This window comes from Pinus tabuliformis, chromosome 5_2 (genome assembly GCF_031772625.1).
Source record: "Pinus tabuliformis cultivar Carrire ecotype Pingquan chromosome 5_2, CPIR1, whole genome shotgun sequence".
Lineage (NCBI taxonomy): Eukaryota > Viridiplantae > Streptophyta > Pinopsida > Pinales > Pinaceae > Pinus > Pinus tabuliformis.
In genome coordinates this window covers 245726462-245747379 of record NC_142306.1, presented here as the reverse complement: position 1 = coordinate 245747379, position 20918 = coordinate 245726462, and the positions used below count along the sequence as shown (strand labels likewise).

Genomic DNA, 20918 nt, shown 5'->3' with positions numbered 1-20918 from the left:
TTTTATATGGCTACTACACACAATTTCAACGATGGGAGTAAGAGTTATGCCACTTCAATTTGAAATATCTAAATTGCATGTTGATACAATGAAAATTTTGCAAGAAGCAAGGTGGTTGAGTTTCCTTCCAAATATTAATGGATACAATGTTGAGGTATCTACAGCTTTTTCTTACACAGTTGATGGGGAAAGTGCCTGAGTGGGAAATTTAATAATACATCTTTCTGAGTATGTAATGGCACAAATCATAGTTTTTCCTCATAATGGAGAAAGGTGGTTCAAGAACCTCTAATTGGAGAGGAAGGATTGGACGTCGTTCATCACAAAATTAAGGATAAAACATAATTGGTTTATAGGCATGCCTAACACTTTGGTTAAAACATCCATGGGATGAATTAACCTGCTTGGTATATAAGTATGTGACTTGTGAGGGAATATTCAACCTCACTTACTTATACAACATCGGGATCTTGCAAAATTTGAGGGGAGATAAAACACTAAATGCACCATACTATCTATTGCAAGACCTCACTAAAATGGAAAGAATGATTCAAAATCACCCTGGGAATGAGCACAAAATTTTATACCACCATGGTCTCATCAAGATAATCATAGAATGGGAAATAGAAAATCATGAGAAAAATTGGGATTAGTTTCACAAGGATAATCAATTTGTTGATAATCAATGAAGAAGAACCAATCGTTGAGGAAGAAGCTCTAATAGAAGAAGAGGAAATGGTTAAGATATATCCACCTTAATCTCAAAAAGTATGAGAATCAATAAAATAACCTATTACATATATTATAAGAATTACAAGGTCCATGTCAAGACAAATACAAGAGGAACAAAAAAGGGAGTAAGCCTTTTCCAAAGTGGAAAAAAGGCCAAGAACTCCACAGTTAAGCGCGCTTGAGCCAGAGGAGTTCTGGGATGGGTGACCTCCTGGGAAGTCCTGGTTACCGGGTGCAAGCCCCGGAAGTGATGATTGATGCTATGTGATTCGTTCTCCACATTTCACTAGTTTCAATCCCACTTCTTCACCCCTGTGAGCATCACCCGATGCAATGAGTGCTAAGTGAACTATTCAAAAATCATGAGAAATTAGTCACTTTACGACTACCTCTCATGGAAATGGTCATACTTTGAATGACTTACTTAACGCAGTTGAATCCCAAAAATGATATCTAATATAATGCACTGCGAAAATCCCCCATACTTAAATTCAAAAAGAGTCAAGGGATCTCTACCTGAATGGTTCATGAGGCACAATACTTGCTAAGGTTTTGCAAATGGGGTAGCAAGCTAAGTGGGCTTGATTGTGGGGAAAAACTCCACAGTTAAGCGCGCTTGAGCCAGAGGAGTTCTGGGATGGGTGACCTCCTGGGAAGTCCTGGTTACCGGGTGCAAGCCCCGGAAGTGATGATTGATGCTATGTGATTCGTTCTCCACATTTCACTAGTTTCAATCCCACTTCTTCACCCCTGTGAGCATCACCCGATGCAATGAGTGCTAAGTGAACTATTCAAAAATCATGAGAAATTAGTCACTTTACGACTACCTCTCATGGAAATGGTCATACTTTGAATGACTTACTTAACGCAGTTGAATCCCAAAAATGATATCTAATATAATGCACTGCGAAAATCCCCCATACTTAAATTCAAAAAGAGTCAAGGGATCTCTACCTGAATGGTTCATGAGGCACAATACTTGCTAAGGTTTTGCAAATGGGGTAGCAAGCTAAGTGGGCTTGATTGTGGGGAAAAACTCCACAGTTAAGCGCGCTTGAGCCAGAGGAGTTCTGGGATGGGTGACCTCCTGGGAAGTCCTGGTTACGGGTGCAAGCCCCGGAAGTGATGATTGATGCTATGTGATTCGTTCTCCACATTTCACTAGTTTCAATCCCACTTCTTCACCCCTGTGAGCATCACCCGATGCAATGAGTGCTAAGTGAACTATTCAAAAATCATGAGAAATTAGTCACTTTACGACTACCTCTCATGGAAATGGTCATACTTTGAATGACTTACTTAACGCAGTTGAATCCCAAAAATGATATCTAATATAATGCACTGCGAAAATCCCCCATACTTAACTAGATTCTCTTCAAGTACCTTCGATGAAGATCAACAAACATTATATTACTACATTGAATCCTTGGAAGCTAAGGAAAAGGAACACCAACAATCATCAACAACAAAAGATGTATATGAAAAATCAAAGATGCCAAAGGAATATATTCTTATTGATGAAGAATAAAATACCCCTACTAATGATGAAATTGAAGACATCTTGAAAGATATTCCTTAAAATGAAAAATGAAAAGTTTCTATGAGTATTATTAGAGAGTTTATGAAGAAAAAGGGAGAAAATTAGAAAGATGAGGAGAATTATTGAAGAGATGAGCATCTTGGAGCAATACATTAAAAGACAAAATGAATTGCTTGTGAGACAAAGCCTAACTTTGGTGGACGAAAATGAAATATTGAATGAAGAAAGGAACTTCAAGAAGAGAATCCAATGGTGTCCAAGCAAGCATATACTTGGTATCAACAAAATAAATAATTGAAGGATAAGAATAGAAGCCTCAAGATGAGGTTGTTAATGAGCATGTCAAGAAAACAAGACTAACATTGTAGCCAACACAGAAAGATAATATCGATGTTATCCTTTAAGCAACAAGGGAATGTTTAGGAGTAGTCACACATTTTTTGAGCATGAGGACATCTCACATCTTCATCTTGAGGGAGATGTCAGATCTCTATTTTGACGATATTTTGCTATGATAAAATACCACATCCCAACCTTAATAAACCTATTTCATGCCTCTTTTGTTACCTTATGAATTTATTTTGATCAATAAATCAATTCCTAAGGTATTTTGTTCTTAAATTTTAATTTTTAGTTTTTCATGAAAATGTATGTATTGTAAATCTAGTTTACAAAATTTGTACTAGAAAATAGTAGTTTTCATAAATGTTCATTTTTTTTTATACTTGTAGGCTATCTAGAAAAAAATAAGGATATATGGGTTTTGTCGTCATGATCCCAAGATGGTTATTTTCCCCATGGTTTTGTGAAAATCTACATGCAAAGGTCTTGTCAATATGGCCACTCTACTTGCTAAAACATAGTTTTTATGAAGAAATTCACCCAAATTCTAAGAAAAATTGATTTTCCCACATTTTTACCATGGGGAAACTTAAATTTGATTTATAAGAAGGATCAAATTAGTTTCTTGTTAGGCACAAAGAGATTTTTCAGTAGTTTGTTTCAAATTTTATGTATAAAAGAAAAGCGAGTGAAGCTTGCTATACAATTTTTGATTTCAAATTCTTAGATTTCTATTGTGATCTTAATTTTAGAAAATTCATCATCGTAGCTTTGATTTAAGCTTCATTATCAATAATATATGCACTCCTTATGAGTTTTTACTAGCTAGTAGCATTTGGTGTGCAAGTTAATGGATGGAGAGCTCCTATTGTCTTAGAGTGTGCACTTATTTTCATTGTTGTTTATAATTGTAGATGTTGGCACATATTTTTTTTGTATTTTGCTTTCATGCTTATACATACTTATGAAAAAAAATTCTTTACTTTCATGAGATTTTACCTATCTTGTCCATATCATATTTTTTCTTATTCATACTGGTTCATAACTCCTTGTTTTGAATTTTAAGCTTTGTAACTTTATTAGTCATCATAATTTTATTGTTGTTCATGAAAACATCAAGTATTTTTATCATATATTTGTGAATTCTCTCTAAAACAAGATTATTGATAAACTAGATTAAATATTAGGAGAGTCTCTCTATCAAGAAAAGGCCCTAATACATGCATAACTTTTCCAACTAGTATTGCATCAAGCATTGTAGGTCTTGATTTCCATAGTTTAGTAAATGTTTTGAGAAAGAGGCTTATTGTTGTGTTGGGTAAAAGATAACAAGAGTCTATCCATTGGGAAAAGGCCCTAATGCATACAAAGTCCACCAAACTATACTTACTCAAGCATTCTTTCCATTTCTTAGTATGTCTTCTATTTTAATACTTGCAATCAACCATGATGATAAGTATGAGACTAAGGAGTTAACCTCTGTAATCCTTTGAATACAAATAAACTACAACTTGTGGGACACAAGTGCATTCTTGATCTTCCAAAATATTTTAAGAGAGATTTTACTTTCCAAAAGTGTGATCAGTTCTTTCAGTTGTTTGGGTTATCAAATCATAGTTTTGTTTCACTCTTTCTTGATTTTTCCAATTTAGAGTTTTAGATGTTTATTTTTCTAAATTTTCTACTAGTTGACTCAAGCAACGTAGCTCTAATCTTTAGGACAAATACATTTTTTCCATTTTTTTAATGTGACAATAAACCTAAACCTAATTCATCACATATATTCATATGCTTCTAAGTTTACAAACACCCAAATTGATTAAAATATCATGTCCTAATTTATGCCAATAAATTAGTCTAACATGTACATGTAACGAATGGTATATACCTTTCTTTGTTATGCTCTTAACCTGCAAGACGATTACCAGAACACCAAATATGCGAAGAAATATACCCATAACATAGAATAATGAGAAACAAGAGCAAGTATTTTATTATTCAGAAAGCAAGGACGTGGGCTTGTATGGCCTCTTTAAGGCTGCTAATAAAACATTCCGTGTAGAACGCATCTGGGAGATCCCTAGTGCGGAAAGCTAAGGCTTCAAAGGCTGTAACATATTCATCCACTGTGCCAGTCTGTCAGAGCTTAGTGAGACGACCCAAAAAAGAAGATTCCTGGTCAAAGCACTCTGTAAGAGCTTTTTTGAAGGTGGCCCAAGTCATAAAACTTCCATTGCAACGTTGATGCCATTCCCACCATTGCCATCTTTCATTGTCCAAGTACATGATCCCCACCATAAGCTGAGTCTCATTATCTAAGATGTTATTCAGATTGAAATACTGCTCCATTTGTGCTACCCATGCGGCCGGGTGAGAACCATCAAATTTATGCATATCCAGCTTGGGAGGTCACAAACGGGATTGTTGGTGGGTGCCCCAGCAGTGAAGAGACTGGCTAGACTCACCCTCACTGTGTCCATTGCCAATATACGCCTCCTCACGGGCTTCGTCCTTGCCCTTAGAGAGTGCGTCAGTTAGTTGGTCAAGCTGAGCTTGGATGGCTTGCAAGGATTGTTCAAGTTTGTCGATCTTCTCATTGGCCATAGCTTGAGCTCTAGTTTCTACCATGCACCGATCCGATGTACTTGAAATTTGGGATTGCCCGAATTTTTTTTCACTAACAATTGAATGGTACCACCTCGCTTAGCTCATCGTCTTGATTCTTATGTGCTAGATCACCAATAAGCGCCTCGGCGGGTCTCGGACTTTTTTTTTTTGAAAACTCCTAACGGAGTTTTACTCCTTCCTTAGGAATACTGCAGTAGCCGAATCCTCAAAATGTCAATGCTGCTAAAAGTCCTGCGAAAATCGTGCCCCGGTATAGGAACCCCACACAACTACTTAGATCTGGTGGACCTGAGAGATTTGAATGGTTGATCGAATAGCTCTAATCGGCGGAAAGATTGCTGCTACAGATCTGATGGATCTAATAGATCAGAAAGGCTGGTCTGCTAACTCAAAAATGCAGGACTGATGTCTGATGTTGCTGCAAACCCCCTTGCGAGACCTAATCTACCAGAGATTATGCATGATCCCAAGATAGAAAAGGAAACTATGGTCTCGAGGAGTGTCAGGTGCTAGAGATCGCAATATACGTAAGGGTCTGACAGTAGTACTCGACCCAATGTTTCAAGCTCTAACTAAGGAGGATCAACCGTACCCTTAGCCGTACAACCCGACTACCCTATCGTACGGGCGAGTAATCTCTCTGAGTGCTGTTCTTGGTGTACTATAGCAGCAAAACGGTCGATGGTTTATCTATGGCGAGGTTTCAAAGGAGCTAGGGGGCTTCCGATATACCCAGAGGGTACTTGGAAGACAGTCTGTGCGCGGTCCTGTCTGATGCGCTACTACTCGAAGGGGTACCCACAGGGTTACAAGGGAGTCCAACAAGCATGACCACCTCTTGTATTTCCTGTGTGCATGCTTCCCCAAATCCACAGGTTTATGCGCTCAAGGACAGATCCCATGGTTTAAAGACGTCAGAACACGTCTCTAGCCAAAAAAAAAATTTGCTAAGAAATGGAGATCCCACGTGCCCTAGAAAGTGCTCTGATACCACTTGTTATGCTCTTAACCTGCAAGACGATTACCAAAACACCAAATATGCGAAGAAATATACCCAGAACATAGAATAGTGAGAAACAAGAGCAAGTATTTTATTATTCAGAAAGCAATGTTCACTTGCCTCTTCGAGGGGAAAACCTCCAATAGAGCAGAGCTCGATTACAAAATAAGACACGATGCTCCTCGCAGGGAGTCTATATCCTTTATATATGACTCATACACGCAATACCATGGTTCTTATTAATACCATCTATCTAATACCATGGCCCATTTGCAACTAACTGTGGTCCCGTCATTAATTGCGGGTTAACCACTTACAATTATTAATATGGGCTTTATTGACTCCTTACTTAACTATAACTATGACTCGATCCTACTACATAAATAAGGGGGTTAGGGTGGGACCCTAACATTCTTCCTATTAATAGCCTTGTTGGTACAAGAAAGTATACATCTTGTAATATAGCATGCTATGTCTTCTTGCATTTTCCATTGCTACACATACCTATGTAAGTTTGCAATTGTCTTCCAAACACCAAAATCTTGGAGGTGTGATCCTCTCCGATACGTTGTAATCATTCACCTTTAGAAACTTAGGTATTTCTTCTAGAGTAACCCATTTTGGAAATGAGATTTATTTCTATTATCATCTTCTATATGAATTTGTCCATGTAGTTACTGAAACACCTCTTTGAAGTCCTCATCATATGTGTATGCATCTCTATATGCATCATGGATAAAAGGATTCATGTGCATCAAAGTCCCTAAAAGTTATAATCTTGGATGTGGGTGGCCTTGAAAGCATGTATGTTAACCTATTCGTTTTACCCTTCTTATACTTGATGACTAGGTGAAACTATTGTAAAAACCCCATGCACTTGTAATTTTTGGTTTGTTATAACTTACTTTGGGCTTACAAGTATTCTAGTGGTTGGTGATTTGTGTGGATGATTATCTCCTTTCCCATTAGATAATGCTTATTTTTCCTAATAGCTTGAACTAGGGAATGGGTTTCCTTGTCATATTTAGGGTATTTGAGAACTTTCCCATGAAATATTTCATAATTATAGCATACAAACCTTCCTCGTTGCATCAAAACTACTGCCATGGTGTACCCACTTGCATCTGTCTCCACTTTTAAAGGCTTCTACAAGTTTGGTAATGTGAGAAATGGTTCTTGAATAATATTTCTTTCTAGCTCATTGAAATCCTTTTGTTGATTCTCACCCCACTATAGGTTATTACTGCTCACTGTTATGGCATGGAATGGTGAAACTATGGATAAAATGAAGTTTTGAACTTTTGGAATTATTGTGTTTCCCCAACAAATATCCTAACTTCATTTTATTTTATTTTATTTTATTTTTTCCGAAGAAAAAAACGTAACTTTTGTTAGTGAATAAAAATTAAATCTTATTTGTGTAATGAAGCACTAAAAAAAAAACTTGAATAACCATCAATCCAAAAAGAATGAAACGACATGAAACTAGTTTATATACTACTACAACAAAAAATTCTCTAATGAATTAGCAACTAGCAAACAACATATATAAATATTAATATTGCATCATGTAATGACTGCCAAAAATAGGCATAGTGTTGTCCCATCTAGCTACTCATATATCTTCCATAATCGCAAAACTTGTGAAGTACTAGCCTTAGAGAGCGCATATGTTGTGAAGTCCCTCTCCCTATAAATATGTCGACAAAATCTGATCAAAAGAATGTTTTAGATGCAAAACTTCCTCTAGAATGGGAAGCATTGTGTGCATGTGGCATCATTGAAGTTGATTGAACCAATTAATAATGGTTATATAATCCCAAAAAAATTGCAAAGAATGTCATTATTTTTCAAAAACAAAAATAAGAATAAACTTAAGATTGAGGAGTTTTGCATAGTTATTGGTTCCTCTTCCCAGGCCACTTTGTAACTTGAAAAAATGGTTTTCATGAAGATACAATTTTGCTCCCCCTCCACAATCGTCTCCCTTAGTAAATGATCCTAACTTCATTAATATTTGTAGAAACTAACCATTTCATGATGGCCTCCATTGTGCAGGATCTAGCTCCCCTCCACCAATTACATGCACCAAATACCCAAAGACTACTAAAAAACCTGCATTTATTGAGGTTAGCAAGTAGTTGTTGTTTCTCTAGGGTCTCAAACACTTGCATGAATGTGTGATGTGCTCCTCATAGATATCATTATAATACAATATAGCATAGATATAGACTATAACAAATGAATCTAGTTATGGGTGTAATACATCATTCCTCAATCTCATAAATGTAGCTTCATAAATCAAATGCCATGACCAACCATTCATAGAAACCTTGCCTTTCCTTGAAGGTATTCTTTAAGTGTCTTCTTCCTTAATGTGTAATTAGTGGTATGCTAATTTGAGTTCTAAGACAATGAACTATTTTGTGTGATGAAATTGATCTAACATATCATCGATCTTGGGAAGAGGGTATTGATTCTTGAGTGTAATCTTGTTCAATTCTTTATATTTGATGCACATTTTCCAAGTACAATCCTTCTTTGGCACAATTATGATAGGTGACCCAGAAGGTGAGGTTCTTCATAAAATCACCCCTTTCTCCAATAGTTGCTACAACTACTTCTTCACTTCATTTGCGTCCAGAATAGACTATCTATATAACCTAATATTAATCAATGGGAAGTTTGGCAACAATTATTTTTTGTGCTCCACTTCCCTCTTGAGTAGTATCCATTTAAGCTCTTAGAACACTCCTATATATGCCTATAGAAACTCCTATAACTAATGTTTCTACTCTTTAATATACCCCTCTATGGATGCCTTTACTCTTTTTGATTCATCATCAAATTGATTTCCTATTAAGAAAAGTAAAACATATGTTTTACTAAAACTAATCAATTGCATGGCTTGTTTGGCAGTTACCAATCAAAAAATTGACTTTCCTTTATGCATGTTCATGATGTAGGAATTCTCGTCCTTGATTAAGTAGTGTTTCTTGGCTCTTCACATTAATATTTCATCCCTCATATACATGTACAACATTCCAAACACTATTCCACATACATCAAGGGGTGCCACGACCAATTCCACTTCATTAATAAAATCAACACTTGCAACAAATTTGGTCTTACACTATTTATTTACCTTGATTCTTACATATTTTTTTAACCATACAATGGATGTGGGATAGGATGATCATGGACCTCAAATTCAATCTTGTTGATTAGATAATTTGCCATGAAATTAGCCTACGAAACAAAGTGAAATATAGAGTTTATCTTAGTCTTCTTGACCTAGATATTTATGTGGAAGAGTTTGGTCATGTCCTTATCTTCTTGGTGATGAAGGATACTCAAAATCACCTTCTTCTTAGCTAATGTGCAAACAATATTCTCATCCATGCCAAAGCTTCTTTTGACCTAATTGCTTCAATCTATAGCTAGAAGAGAATTTTGATTTGTATCCTTCTTGAAATTATTCCGGTTTAGCTCTAGGTGTTTTTCCAATACTTTTCCTCAATGTGACCATCAATATTACATATGTATAATGGTTGTTGGGATATTTGTATTAATGTGCAATGATTTCCATATTCTTGTCCTTCGTCACTCTCAACTTCTCCTTCCCCTCCTTGGAATCTCCGTAGTGCTCTTTCTTCTTCGAATCAATTGGATACCCTTTTTTGTGGCCTATGTTTTCTAGGTACTATGCTTGTACACATGCCTCATCCACTATCCTTGGCTTGAAAATCGTTACTTACTTTTATATATGACTGTGTAGACACCCTAAATAGTTGAGGAGCACATCTAGGTTCTTGTGAGATATAATCAAAATGATTTCCATATTTTTGGACTTGATGAAGTACTCCTATACACTATGTCCTTACCTCTACCGAAACTAGTGCCACCAGATCCATTGGTCCTTTACATACTTGAAATTGTAGAATTTGGATTAATGAGGGTTTTGAAGTCCTCCCACCTACTTATGGTGGATCACCCTCTAGCCTAACTGTTTTCATGCATATTTCCCACCAAGTTAAAACATGGCCCTCTAACTTCATTATGACAAATGATATCTTTTGTTATTCGTCTATATGGTGAGCACCAAAATAATTTTTTAGTTGTTGCAACCAATATTTCTATTTTAATACATCAATCTCACCTTGGCATGACTTTATGTCAACTTTCACTTCCATCTTGACATAGGGACTGTGAAGCATTAATGACACTTGAACTAGGATTCAATTTCTTGACTCTTTCCATGATTCCTTTTCTAGATCTTATTGATCTCCCAGTTTCTCCTATGATCTGATATTTGAGTGAGAGCCTCCATCCTCTCCAGATAGTCCAGGATTTCTTGCTGGAGATTACATGAGGAGGTTCACATTGTGATTGACGTTGATAATTCTCTCTTGTGTTAGATATTGAGGGTTATTGTGAATAGACTCATTGACCATGGCTAGGGTTTTGCAACTTTCTTATTAAATTGATTCCTAAATCACTGCAACTTCCCATAAATACCCCAAATAAACTTGCTCTAATATTAGTATGATCTATAAATTGTCGTGGATATTCCACTAGAATATTGAATCACAACAAATTCAAAATAAAATACTAAAATATTTACTTTGAAGGTTAATTTCCTCTAGATCTCATATTATTTAGTTACTATTTTTTTGCTTAAATGTATGAAATAACTAAAATTTAAAAAATTGAGAATAGAAAATTACTCACATACCATCCAAAAATAAACATGGGATTTATCGTTGTAATCCTATTACAGGAGAAAACACAGTTAGAAGGTGAGGTCACTCTACTCTTTTTCCTCTAGTATGGAAATATGAAAATACAAAGAAATGTATTCTTTGTGGAGTTACTTGAGACACTGTCACCTATAAGGCTACTATAAAACCTTATCCCCCTCTATTATGTTATCTAACTTACCACTCCTATTTTCTTTTCTTGACCATGGAACAAATACAATGACATAGAATAAAAGCCGCAGTACTCCTAGCAACCTAGTATTTAACATAGCTTGATAGCCATGATATAGGGGTAAGGATTTTTCTTCTTCAACCATGAATTAGAGTTATTATTATGGACCTTATAGAATCTTCTTGAAATTCCACATGTGGCTAGCTCCATATGCGTGCGTAAAAAGGGTTGGCATGGCATCATCTTGTACCATGGTGGTCAATACAGTAGGTCAAATTGTGGGGGGAATAACCTTTGCATAATATCTTTGATTAACTCAATTTTTGTACCATTGGAATGGTTTTTGAGTGTAGATCAATATCTAGGGGATAATATATTTTCTAAAAAAATTGGCCCCAAAAAATTCCATTTGACACATCAAAATGGGACCTATTGCTAAAATGACCTTACAAGTCGATTCCTTCAATTTTTCCACTCTAAAAGAATAAAGATAAATGAGAAACAATATATGATCCAATCTGAATTATAGATAATATTTATATAACATGCAGGATTTGGTATCCATTTTAAGCCTTATAACTCCATGGGTGACTGTTATCAAGGATTAATCCATGGTATCTAATTCGCAACTAACGCCTAAGGCATACAATTACCACTAGAGTTCATGCACATGCATATTTCCTTGAATCATCATATAAACGTTGCAAAACAAGAGAAATGTTAAAATTTCTAAGATTAGCATGCCAAGGATGGTTCTTAGTTCCTTTTCCATGTTTTGAGGGTGATAATATTTGTCTCTGGGGTTTAGGGACCATGTGTGCACCCCTCACAAGCCCTTAAGCAATCACACTTGCCGTAAATAGGGAATATTTGGCTTATGAGTTCAATATGATTGCATTTAAAGGTTTGGAACATGAGGATGGTTCTTGGGGATGATATCATGGCATGAACCAAAATCCAAGGCCTTCAACTATAAAATCTATTTAAGGAGATCACATGTCATGCATGGGAAAATATTTAGCCTACAAGTAAGATATGGTCACCATTTCCATGGTTGGTGCTTTTAAAATGGCTCTTTGGAGCACATGTGAAGGTTAAAGGTCAAAATATAGTCTTAAGATATAACATTTGTTTTTGGAGGCTTGTAGTTGATGTGAATGTGAAAATTTCTTAATCTAACAAACCAGAAATCTTATTGCAGTAAACTGACTTGCATTACCTACTTGTGTTTTTAACTTAACAAGTTATTTTAAGAAATATTAATGAAAATACACTGCATCCTACACCAATATACAGATCAAGTACTGAAATATAAATGAGACAAGAATGCAAAGGACACACTTATTTTTGGACTAAACATCCCCGGAAAAACCCAATGCGGGAAAATCGGTGTAGCAACTCTGAGGGTTTTCTATTATTAAGAAGAAGTCATGAATACAAATGTCGGTTTCCTCTCAGCAAACCAGTGATAGAGAAATACAATGGCACAAAACCTTAGTGAGTTTTACCTCACTTTACCTGGCAGATTCTGGCTAATCCGGCAGGAAAATTGGCTGGCCCCAGCTACAACTATGTTGCCCCTTCGCAGTTACTGTGTGGGCATGCGTGGAGCTATCTGAGGCTCTATGTCAACTCTGTGTTAGCTCTTCTGCCCACCATGTCAGCTTTCCCTAGTTGTTCTGGCAGTTCCGACACTCTGCGTGGAAGGCAACTCTCTCCCTCTGTGTTGGCCCTTCTGGCTCTGTGTCAAGGCTGAGTGGGCCCAGACTAGCCAAGCGTTAGTTCTCCTGACTACTGATCTACCTCCACAAGAGTCTATATGTATCTCTGTCAGTATTACCAAACTATCGCTGCCCCTCAGCTGTGAGATCTCCCCAATCGATTTTCCTCCTGAGAACTTCTCACCTTAGAAAATTGATTTCCTCAATCTATGTGTGTGTTCTCCCACTGACCCCAAACCTTCCTTTATACTTTTCCTATTGAGAAATTAATTTCCATGATCTAATCTCTAATCAATGGATAAGATTAAATTATACTTGATCCTCATCTCTTAGAAGCTTCTCACCCATATTTTCATTAATACCCATTAATATTTTAATTTTCCTAAGTTTAGACTTAGGAACCCCATTAAAAATATTAATTATTTTAATAGAATACAATATGGGTGGAATTTTACCAAACTATTTATGGGTCTTGGAGATCTCATGTGTTCTAGCCCCTCCACAAAATTTTAGAGCTAGAGCACATTCGATGCCACCTAAAAATCAATAGTGAAGGTTCCATTACTACCACATATGCCTAGCATAGGACATCTTATGAATGTGGCTAAGATATGGTGTTGGCTTTTATTTTTACACAATAGTGATGATTATCACAACCCAAGCCATGGTAATAATAGGTCAAAATATAGGGTCATAAGTCATACCATTTATCTTTGGGACTCATGGACATGCATTGGAATCTGAGAAAGTTACCCCCTCCCATCTAGCTTACAGAATGCTGACCTTTTGATTGAAATTCTTGAGAATGTGTTGGAAATTGGATAAACCAACGCTCCATGTGTGTTTCGTGACATGGACTAACTGCCTCTCATGGATCCTTATCTTTGGTGATGCGATCTTTGACTAATACCTATAGGTTTTGGTGTAGCAACAATCGTGATTCCGAACAAGTGGTATCAGAGCGTAGGGCACAAGTTCGATACACACCCGACTCGCGTTGGGGGGGAGATTGTTGGACATTGGATAAACCAATGCTCCCTGTGTGTTTTGTGACATGGACAAACCACCTCTTGTGGATCCTTATCTCTGACGATGCGATCGTTGACTAATACCCGAAGGTTTTGTTCTAACGACAATCGTGATTCCCAACAGAATGATCACCAACAAGATGCATGGGTGGGTGTATAGGTTAATTTCTACTTAATTGCATTGCTTATGTTAGGTGTGTGTTAGGTATACCACTTATGTGTGTAGGCGTAGGGTCTAGGTGTATGTGTAGTTGCATAGATTAGATATTTGGCTTCTATATGTTATATGCATTATTTATAATGTGTGTGAGTGCATTGTCAATGTGCATGTGTGTTAGGTGCATGACTAGTATGAGTTAGTTATTCTCGCTTATGTGCATGAGTTAAATGCATAGGTTAGTTGTGTCCCTCATGTTTTTGAGTTTAGCAAGTGTAGGGTTGTTGGTGTGTGTGTTATGTCTCTATCATATATTGCACTCCTTCATTTCTTTAATTTAGCATTTTTCTCACTAGTGTTGTGAGGAGCATGTTTGTGATGTGAGTTGCATGGGAAGATAGATACATTGTTTGTGGTCATGTTTGGGGTTGTATTTTTTAGGGAGTTAGGGGTTAGTAGACCAGTGGTTATGGGTTAGCAAGTGTAGGGTTGTTGGTGTGTGTGTTATGTCTCTATCATATATTGCACTCCTTCATTTCTTTAATTTAGCATTTTTCTCACTAGTGTTGTGAGGAGAATGTTTGTGATGTGAGTTGCATGGGAAGATAGATACATTGTTTGTGGTCATGTTTGGGGTTGTATTTTTTAGGGAGTTAGGGGTTAGTAGACCAGTGGTTATGGGTTACAGGATCTAGGTAATAGCCTATTTAGTACCCGTAACTTATTAATCTACTAACACATAACTTCATAAGTTAGGTGCACTAGTTATGTGCATGAATTCAATGCATTGCATATTCACATGAGTTAAGTACATCACACATGTGTGAATTAGTGTGCCACTTATGTATGTGATTGCACCGCTTGTGTGTTCCTTATATGCATGGATTGGGTGTGTTGTTGACATGATTTAGGCATGCCACTTATGTGCTTGAGTTAGGTATGCCTCTTATGTTTGTGAGTTTAATGACTGTAGGGTTATAGGTGTGTGTGTTATGTCTCTATCATCTACGTCACCTCATTATTTCTTCAATTTAGCATGTTGCTTCACACTAGTGTTGTGAGGTGCATACCTATGACATAAGTTGCATGGGCAGATATATATGTTGATTGTGGCCACGTTTGGGGTTAGTTTTTTATAAATTCAGAGCTTAGGAGGTCAATGGTTATGGGTTAAGGGATGTAGGTTGTAACCAATTTAGTACCTTGAGCTTACTAACACCTATCCCATCAACTTCCCTAAACACTAACCAATTGACCCTTAAGCCAATGTAGTTACTTGAACTAAACTACACACCTAATGAACACACATAGCCCATGAACAAAACTCACACATTAACAAACTAAATTTTAACTAAGTCACAAATATTGCATAATTTAATTTTAAAATATTAGTAGGTGATAAAATTATACCTTAACGTATCTTAATTTTCTAGAACTTCCAATGCTTCATACTTTGATGAAGAGGCTAGGGACTGGAGATAAGTATAATATTTTAGTGAATTATTAATGTCAACCATTGACATATTAGGGCTGCATTCAACCATGGAAACTTGTAATCGACCATGGTTAAGCATACTCATGGGATAATGAATTATTATTTGTATTCAAGGATTAGGTGTCATGGGATTAAGTGTGTAGTTAGGTGTGTAATTATGTATCCTTGTCAAAATATTTGTTAATGTGGAAGTTGTCTCTGAAGGATTGTGAGTTAAGCGGTTAGCATGTTAGGGATATTGAGGGTTTGATGGTATTGGGTTTAGGGTTTAATGTCTTAAAAGTTAGTAGATTATAGGTCATAGTAGTTAGCTCACTACATACTAGGCTTACAAGTTAGGTGCATTAATTGTGTTAGTGCCTGAGTTAGGGAAGAGTGGGTTATGGTTAGAAGGTTAAGGAGTTAAGGATCAATGTTTGTATAATGTAAGAAAATGAATCATACAAAGATCATTTCTTAGTGATCAAGAATACCAATAAAATTTTATTACACCTAAAAAAACTGAATACATTTATTGTTAATTTTTTTTTAGAATAAACTATATACATTGATTTGTACACTTAAATTTAGAGATGTATAATCTATATTTATATAATTTTGAAAAACCCCACCCATTTCAAATTTTCACTAAAACTTTAATAAATATCAAACTTATGATGTAAAGTTATTTTCATGACAACCGTCCAAATTATTACTAAACCCAACCCTATATATATATATATAGAAAACTCGAGAGAAAGAACTCACGGATATATCACCATGATATATCTATTATCCTTTAGATTAATGTTTTTAAGCTACACCAGCATAAGTAACGATTGAATTTTCCATATTAGCAAAATTATCTATATGGAAACACAAGCATAAGTAACGATTGGACTTTCCATATCAGCAAAATCATCTATATGGAGCTCCATACTTTATGGATTTCATGAAAGCTTTCGCATGCAAGCTTGAAATTTATACTCAGTATCTTAGTACGTTTCACATGCATATCCATGGAGTCACACCTCAATAGGAATAGCAGAAAACTGACATTAATTCGTCCAGATGCAATGAAACAACTTAAGCCACTGGGAAATCCTTTTCACTGGAAAAAACAAATTGTAATATGGTTAGATACCCAGACACTACTTTCACTTGGCAACCATATGACTCAAGCAAATCGCCCTGCCATTGTAATCTTATATTCAGAGGGAAGCACGTACGTTGTACGTTGTTATATGCAGGACTTATTTCACAGGGAATATTGTTGTTCTGAAACAATATTCTAGAGGTGTTCCCTTTCTCTGCTTAAAAGGTTTTCCACAATTATCTGTGAGATATATGACAATTCAGATTCTTACTTGTGACTAGTTGCCACTTTCAAAGAAAAGAGGAAAATTAGATGAAATATTTACTTGTTTGCTTAAAATCTTTTTACGTGGTGAATAAATCTGAGTCAAGCTGTGGACCTTATAATATATTTCAGATGTCATGGATGGTAATTCTAGTACATCATGTTCAGATGTCATGGATGGTATTTCTAGTACATCATTACATGAGAGTATGTTTCAGATGTCATAGATGGCATTTCTAGTATATCATTATATTAGGGTATTTATGGTATTTCTAGTACATCATGTTCAGATGTCATGGATGGTATTTCTAGTACATTATTACATGAGAGTATGTTTCAGATGTCATGGATGGCATTTCTAGTATATCATTACATTAGGGTATTTGAAATCTGTCTTTTATTCAAACTTCATCAGTTATATATGTAAAAGTAAGAATTAAATATGTAAATATTTAGTTAGATTTATCCACCACTAGTGTTTTTTTCAACTATCAAATTATAAACCTGGTTATATATGTTTTCATTATTATATATATGGTTATCTATATGTTTTCATTATTATCTATATATTTTCATTGTTGAAATGAATATTTTTATATTGATTGCAAATTTTATGTATCAATAAAGAAAAACAAAACTAACTATTAACTTTGTTCCATGCTCATAAGATACTTATGAGTATCTTATGGGATACCATATCTGCAATCAACGTAAATTCCAATATGTAAAACTAAAGTCATTATATATATAAAGCAAGATTATTTCCTTAAACTTATCAATACATAGTCCTATTTCCATCATTAATTATAACCTTTTATATCCAAACTTCGCTGTGTATATGTTTTCACTCTTTAGTTTTATAAGTTAAATTGGCATCTTCAAGTGGGTTGCATTGCATATTCAGCATAAAAATAATAATGAAAATAGAATTCATACTCGTGGGATGCCAAATGTGCAATATGCATAAGAGATTCCAAATTTGCATTCAACATGAGCTCAGACTCGTATAACTAAAACCATCATATATCCAATATTATTAAGATATGTTTTGGCATAGTTGAAGTTTGGGAACCACATAACGATTCTCAGATAAAGCTTTGCATTCAACCAGCCAATGGTCAAGACTGTAACAATCACAACTCTTTGAGCTAATACAATACTTCACAATACAATACTTCACAATAAACACAACAGTGAGTCACACTCCAATACTCTTTACTGAATGTTTAACCAAGAATACTGATAACAATCACAAATATGTGCTGCTCATTCCGAAAACTCTGGTAACATTTATGCTATTAGAGCTCCAGTAAATAATATAACACAACTACCCATGCATAACAGTTTTTCAAGTAAGAACATGGTGTAAACATAACCTGCACAGTCCTCAAAATTTGGATTTGAAAGATCTGCCATCAAACATAGGGGCTCACTTTGTAGGTAGAGAATGTAAACTTTTATTCAGGAAACTTACTTACAGAACAGTAAGTTGCATAGTAGTTACAAGGAGTAACTCTACCAACAAGGAGTAACTTAGTAGCTCGAATCAAATTGGCAGTATTCAGTAAGTTGATTTGCAACTTGTTCTAATACTATAAATATCAAGCACTATGCACTAGGCCAATCATTAACTAATTGCTTTTCCATCATTTTCATTGAATATCACTTTATTCTTATGAAATACAAGATGTAAAAGTAACCAGCCAATCATTATCTCACTGCATGGTGCCTAATATTTACAGTAAAAACAAAATAACCTGCAACAACACCAATAAATATAATCAGTAAGCATTTATCTGTGCATTTAGATCTCCATATAAAGTCTAAAAATTTAGAATTGACCAGGCAATGGGCGTGAAGAGTCTATAATATCTCATTCATTCATGGCAAATACTATATCACACTTCTTGCTCTAGACCTCTTCATAGCAGACACTGCTTCTCCTTTCTGCTGCAATACTCTTGTGCAGATAAATGTTGAACCTCTCCAACAATCTCACCTGATAATCACATGATCTGTGGTGAGATTGTTGGCGAAGTTAAGCATTCTGTCGCACAGCAAAAACAAAAACCAATATGCCCAAAGCAATTCAACTTGAAGGAAAAAAAAAAAGATCTATAACTTCAATCTGCAACCAAAAGTTCAGACTGCAGAGCCCAAATAGTTAGGAGAGGATGAATAGTTGACTGTTCTCCTTGTTGTTATCAGAGGAGAGGATGGATGGGGCGTTTTTATAGCGTGTCTGCACACTCTGACGGCCTTGACTTTTTGTTTTTATGGCTGACAATCTTCAAATCAGACAGCGAATTGCACAGAAAGGACATTGACGAGAAAGCTGATTCTCGTGAATCGTGATTGTTTTGGATGAAGATGATGTTTAAATTTGGAAAACCCACCCGTGAAGCATTCCGTAAGCTTTGTACGCAATTGCTGGCCTGCCACCGCCAACCCTGACGCACAGGTATCCAGGTGCTAGCCGCTACACTTGACTTTGCCCCCCCTCTGAACCTATTACACTTGATTTTCAACTGTGTGTGTACCAATTCCACTTCAGCTTCACCTGGCATTGTACGAATTCTTTGGGCGAGAATCTCGTGGCTTGATGTGCACGCCTGGATTAATGGAATTTTTGTGATGGCCCAAATCCATGATTGTTGAGTGGCATTGTTTCGTTTTGGCTTCGATGAGGATTCAAATTTTCTTTAAAAAAAATATAAATGGATTTAACATTTTAATTTTTTCTCTTGAATTATGTGTTTGAAATTGATGTGTAAGTAGCCTATAACTCTTGAATTTAAAAAACTACATAAAATTTAGATATTTGGAATTGATTTGTAAGTAGTCTCACGAATTTGGAATTGATTTGTAAGTAGTCTCACGAATTTTTTTCCAGATATATAAATTTATCGAATTTCAGAAAAAACTATTCAGAAAAAATGCTAAACAACCCGGACTTAAAAGAATTACACTGAAATGCCTTAAACATTTTAAGGCAGGTACAGCAGAAGCTGCAACCAGAAATCCTAAAACTTCAATGGATGGATTTCATAATTGAGTTGTAATGGAGTTTTCCTAGACAGCTAAATTCATGTGTTGCAGGTTTGCAGCTTTATAGATTTCAAGACAAATTAGATCAATGGATTCAAACGAGGACGAATCAGAAAAAGGAAAATTCCTGACCCATCAAACTAACATTCCAGGACACATCAAAAAAGGAAACATACCAATTCGTCAAAATAATGGTTCATTTAAAACGGTTGGTAATGAACGGAATACTTGAGTTGTGGTGCAATTCGTTACTAACCGTTTTATTAAATGTATTGACACCAATATGATAAAATATTGTCCTAAGTAAATGTAATAATTCCAATATGATAAATATTGCCGAGTGCACCTTGTTTGCCTAATGGTATGCACCTTGTTTACCTAATGCTGCATGGCTTCACCTTCTGGCTTGTATGGTAACCCTATGTTGGAAAGACCATTTGTGTGGTGGACTTGTATATCTCCTTAACATATATATAATTAGAGTTAAGGTGGTTATCATGCAGTTATTGTTATTGCGATAATTATATAGTAAATGCAGATGCAATTGGTTATATATATATATATATATATATATAAAAGTAGTTGTTTTATAATTTTTATTTTTTATTTTTTTTTAATAATGAATATAAATTTATTTTAAGTATTAAGAAGGACCATAAGTTTAGTTGGACAATTGGAGAGAACTAAAAAGATGGTGATATTTTTTCCTTTGAAACTCTCACACACTAATGAGCTTTAAAACAATAAAAAGGCATGAAAACCTTTAAAGGTGGGGAAATTTCATATTGCTAGAAAGCCCTCAAACTTATACAAATCAATATTTAATATTCAAGCTTAGAATGTTTACAAAGTTGTTACAATCATGCTTGATCTACTCAATTGAGGCCCAAGGCAGGATTAGATATCCAATGTTTAGAAATTAGTTTTGAATGGGACCTACCATTCCTTTTGTCAAT

The 20918-nt window shown here is 35.5% G+C and overlaps 1 long non-coding RNA gene across 1 annotated transcript; it reads right to left on the bottom strand.

Moving 5' to 3' along the window:
• Nucleotides 1-17919: 17919 nt before the first annotated feature.
• Nucleotides 17920-19100, bottom strand: LOC149158455 (uncharacterized). Its single transcript, XR_016262041.1, has 2 exons — nucleotides 18833-19100; nucleotides 17920-18671 (listed from the first exon to the last, which is right to left on the bottom strand). It is a non-coding gene; the product is annotated as an uncharacterized LOC149158455 (long non-coding RNA).
• Between the last annotated feature and the right edge of the window lie 1818 nt (nucleotides 19101-20918).